This window comes from Jaculus jaculus, chromosome 6 (assembly GCF_020740685.1).
Source record: "Jaculus jaculus isolate mJacJac1 chromosome 6, mJacJac1.mat.Y.cur, whole genome shotgun sequence".
Classification (NCBI taxonomy): Eukaryota; Metazoa; Chordata; class Mammalia; order Rodentia; family Dipodidae; genus Jaculus; species Jaculus jaculus.
The window spans coordinates 119,146,492-119,151,990 of record NC_059107.1 but is presented as its reverse complement, the minus strand read 5'-3'; positions in this window follow the sequence as shown (position 1 = coordinate 119,151,990).

The window sequence follows — 5,499 nt, the reverse complement described above, 5'->3', positions numbered from 1 at the left end:
TTGTCCTGTCTCTCCAACCCTCTCAGTGCTGGGGCTTCAGGCATGCAGAGCCATGCCCATCTTGTTACATGGTGCTGTGGATCAAACTCAGGGCCTCGCACGTTTGCCCACTAAGCCATCTCCCCAGGCTGTCATGAGAGCTTTTAAAAATCCCTTGCTTACAGGAAGAGGCTATAACAGAAAAGCACAGCTCACTGCAGCATAGGACAAGGTATTTCAGTGACGTAGGTGAGAATTAAACACTGTAGAGGATTCATTTTCATCAGGAGAGAGGTCAGGAAGGACTTATGAAGGAAATAGTATTGAGAATGTCCTCTACAGGATGAATGTTTGCTATCAGAAATGTCACATTTGAACAGATCTTAGAGACAGTGTCCATAAATCTCCTAAAGGCAAGGACACCAACAACCAGAAAGGTGGAATGACCTCCCAAGGTCACATTCTGCCATCTGTAGCTTCCTTCTTCATTTCTAAAACTGAACACTTGCTTGTAGCTTTTTGTCCCAAGTATTGACAAATTGCCCTGATTCGGTATGGATTACTTTGTTCATATTTGAAAGAGACTCTCAAGAGGCAAGAAAAATAAAGCAGAAGTTAGCAATTAGTAAAAATCTTTAAGGAAAAACAATGCTGACTAGGCAACTCTGATGTAGAGTTTGACAGATTTAGTGCCAAGTCAGGCTTGGAAGAGAAGGAGAAGCAGCAGATGGAGTTTTGTGCTGGAAATGACACCAGGTGGGAAACAGGTGATAGCAAACAGATGGGCCCCATAACACAGAAAGACCACCAGCACCATGCTTTCCAGGGCTTTGTTCCCAACTAGTCATAAGGTGAAGTTCAGCTCCCTGCAAAAATCTTACTGAGCACAAATTTCTTATATGACATGATGCTTATGTAACTACAGCACTAGATAGGTTAGAAAAGCATAAAAGTAAGGCTGTGCCTAAAAGGAAGAGGAAGAAATGCTGTGGACATAAGACAAGTACAAAGAGAAAGAAATGCCATACACAATAGTAGCCACATAGGCTAAAAGAAGCATAAGGCATTTATGGAAAATGTACTATTTAAGATGAGGCTGGTCTGTGAGAACAAAGGAGCCAGAAAGAAAGGGAAATGTTTAAGATAAACAAAGACACAGAGGCAGGTAAGCAGCAGAGAAGATTTGCTTAACTGTGAAGACTGTAGTAGGGTTAATGGCAAGCACATGTGTCACATGTCATGTGCTATGCATCATGGAGAAGCTGGAAAAGAAGGTGGTTAGAAATCCCTATATGTTAGCATGTGGCCGGAAACATACCTCTTCAACCCTGCTAAACTTCATGAAATAGTTTCTACAATCTCTTCCAGGTTTAGGAGCTAGTAAACTCTAAACAGGGTTCTTCTTAAAATTCTTAAACTAAAATTTCCCAAAGCATGGGATGTGTGCTGGAGGTGAAATTCAGATTTGGGGTGGAATATATACTACTTATGCTAGTCTTTACATCATTTGTTTAACATTTGCTTTCATTTGTAACCAGGGATACAGATTTGCATTTTTACAGCATGAGAAATTTAAAATTCTTATGAATGGAAAACATACCGAGTTGTAGAAAAAATTAAAGTATTTATATTAATGTGTGGCATTTTCAGTTCATGCAGGTTTTGCAGTTCACATCACAATTTAGCTGCACTTGCATTACTATAAAATTCATCTGTAAACTCATTTATTCATTGAGCAAATATTTATATACTCTCAACTCCATGTCTTGCTCTGGGCAATAGTGGTAAGTTGTGAACACAAAGAACAAAATCTTTATGCTGTGAAGCTGAACAAATGAGTCTTTTGGGGAAAGAGACTAACAATAAATTTTATCTGGCATTAGCAGGTGATAAGTACTAAAGACAAATCAATGGAGCAGGTCGAGAAATATTAGGAGGACTGGGGGCATTTACTAGATGAGATGGACAGGCCATCCCATTAGGAAGCTGACACTTGACCAACCTTTGCAGACACAAGAGGACAACCCCCACTAGCATCTTATGGGAGGAATATGTGAACACTATATTTTTTTCAGGTTTTTTGTTTATTTATTTTATTTTTTGTTGTTGATTTTTTAATTTATTTTTTTATTAATTAGTTTTGTACTCAGTGAATACAGTCAAGTTAGTACCAATGTTAGGTTCGTCCATGTCCTCCTCCCTCCCCCTGGCCCCTCCTTGTTGAGGTATATGGGGTCGTGCATTGCAGAGTTAACCCACAGTTATGGGTAGGAGGAAATTTCTCTGTGTATCATGACCCAACATGTGGCTATGACATTCTTTCCAGCCCCTCTTCTGCAAAATGTGAACAGAATGTTTACCACCAAGTAAAACGGATGTTCTTGGGCTGGAGAGATGGCTTAGTGGTTAAGGCGCTTGCCTGCAAAGCCAATTCCCAAGACCCACATAAGCCAGATGTACAAGGAGGTGCAAGCATCTGGAGTTCGTTTACAGTGGCTGAAGGCCCTGGTACCCATTCTCTCTCTCTCAAATAAATAAAAAATAAAAAGTAAACTGATATTCTTACATGTTGGGTTTACACACAACTAGACCCACTAGGAAAGACATACTTTTGGAGGAAACAAATAAGCTTAGGTTTCATGGTGGCACACACACACAGAAATGAGGATGTGTTGGAGGGGCAGAAGTGTGTTCTTTGGGGTCATGATTTGAAATGCTAGAAAGCAGGCCATCCACGGAGAAAGCCAGCAAGCTAGTGGGAAAGTGGGTGTGGTTTAGGGTTTAGAGAAGTATGTTTGAGAGGCATTGTTATAATTACAATGTTTAAAAGCGTTACAATGGGGCTGGAGAGATGGCTTAGAGGTTAAGGCACTTGCCTGCGAGGCCTACAGGTTTGATTCCCTACAGTACCCAAGTAGTTCAGATGCACAAGGTGACACATGCATCTGGAGTTCATTTGCAGTGGTTAGATGCACTGGCACACCCATTCTCTAAGTCTCTCTCTCTCTCTCCCTCTCTCAAATAAATAAAATATAAAAATAAAAAAGCATTATATCTCCAAGAGAATGAAGTAAAGAGAATATTAAGAGCCCTTCACTGCTTTAAGTGTCAGAGAGCACTAACTCTGATTGGGTGCTGCTGGGTGTCAGGCTGAGCCAGCTGGGTAGATCATACGCCCTATACATTGATTGAAAAGGAGGCAGACAGCATATCTGAAATAAACATATTATGTTTTAAGGGGTTTGTCAACATAAACAAGGCAGTGCTGATTCAATCTGTGAGAGAGACCTGAGTCTCTAAATGTCCTTGAAGTGGCTTCAGGTGACTAACTTGTCTGTACTGACTTTTGTCTTGGGCATCAGCCCATTGACCATATCTGCATGAATCACAGGATGGTTTGGGAGCTGTACAAACACTGCCCTTAAAAGGATCTGTACAAATAACTCCTCAGTGACTTTTGGCTATTGCTACTTAAAACAAAACTAAACAAACAATGTGATAGCTTAAAATAATTGCAAACAGCAAATTTTAGGGCTGTTGTTTAAAAATATGAGAAATTCAAACATTTTTGTTTTCATATAGCATAGAGAATAATTCAGCTAAATAAGAGCCTCCAGGATTAAGCAGGTGTTTCTTATCTGTTGCAATTAGAATTTGGATAGAATCACTTATATTTTATTCTTTTTGTTCAGCAGTTCATTTCCTTTTCAAAAAGTTTGCAAAGCCTTTCAGTGTAGACTATGCCTATTCTCTGCAGAAAAATTGATACAAATATATGCTATAAAAGTATCCAAACTTTAGAGAAGACTCCAAAGGACAATTATATCACTTCAAAGTGTGCTAGAGCAGGGTCTAACAGTCAAAACTTGCCTGGTACATAGACACATAGCATTGTTTTACTTACTATCTATTGTTTCTTAAGACTCAGGTTATATAAAGTTATACCTCAATTTTTTAGAATATCCATATGATCTAAACTGTCCCTATTGAGTTGGGATGCAAATGGTTTCCCTTCAAAGAGTAGATATCTCCAAACATTATGTTTGATTATTATGTGGTACACTAACCAGTTGGAAGTCTATTTTAATGGTCATAGTCAAGCATTCTTTTATTTTCTTCATATGGATCTAATCTTTCATTCTTTGATTTATCTGTACCATTTTGCTGATTTCTTCACTCATTAGAATAGTAATTTTTTTCACACTATCCTTGTCACATATTTCTATTACATCTTTTATATATGCTACTCTTTAAAAATTATAATTTAGGGCTGAAGAGATGGCTTAGCAGTTAAGGTGCTTTCCTGCACAGCCAAACAATCCAGGTTCAATTCCCCAGGACCCACGTAAGCCAAATGTACCAGGTGGTGCATACATCTAGAATTCATTTACACTGGTGGGAGACCCTGGTGCACCAATTCTCTCTGTCTCTTCCTCTTTCACTCTCTCAAGTAAATAAATGGTAAAAATTTTAAATTGTAATTTAATATGCAATGTTTACACACAAGTCATTTGGTATGTTTGTTGAGTATATGTAAAATATATACACATTAGATATTCAATAAATGTATTTATATGCAAATCTTTATTTTTTGAATTACAGGCATTGGACTTTGCAACACTGTGGAAGTTGGACAAGGTCACAGTAAAGATGGAAAGTTGTTGCTTCTGTCTCTGGCCATGGTATCTGCAGTCCACAGACAGCTGATGAAAGAGAAGCTGGTGACTTCCATCAAGGAGCTAAATATGCATCCAGTCCAGGATTCAGAGGAGCTGATCCAACAGGAGGATCTGGCAGAAGCCCAGTGCCTGCCCCATGCCAACAGGGTGAGTCTGCAGATAAGTGGCAGTGTACATGAGTTCCACCAGTACCCTGTGCCTGCACCTACCTTCTAAGCATAAAAGAAAAAAACAAAGATAGCTAGTTCCGCACCTCCACTTTCTAAAGCTTCTGTCAAATACATCTTGAACCCACGCTATCCTGGAAACTTGCAGATGAGGAATGCTGGCAAATATAGTTCAAACATAGCCAAGTTGGTACACTATAAATCACAGTATTTATTGATGATTGGTGAGACATGGAGATTCACAGGCCCCTAAAGTCTTATTGCTTGCTGGGTAGGGGTTTATAACACTGAATCATTAAAAGCTCTTTTCTAATTGGCAAGTATAATAGTGCCAGTGACTCAACTAAGAAAACATTGCTTTCTAAGTGTAGAGTTCCAACAACTGAAATTTTTTTCTGATTTTTCTTGCCTTTATCATTTTTTCTTTATTCCAGAGTAATGGTTCTGAGAGCTGTTCACATCTCCAGATACTAAAGCTAAGTAAGAGGCCACATTCTTGATAATACTTTTTAATGTAAATTTTGTTTGCCTTTTTTTTTTTACAAAATTACATATTTTTATACATGCCATCGATTTTAGTTATAATTAATTACATAAAATAAGTATTTTTTTCTTTGAAATCAAATGTCATCATTAATTTTAACTCATAGAATTGTGTTGTGATTGCTACTTAT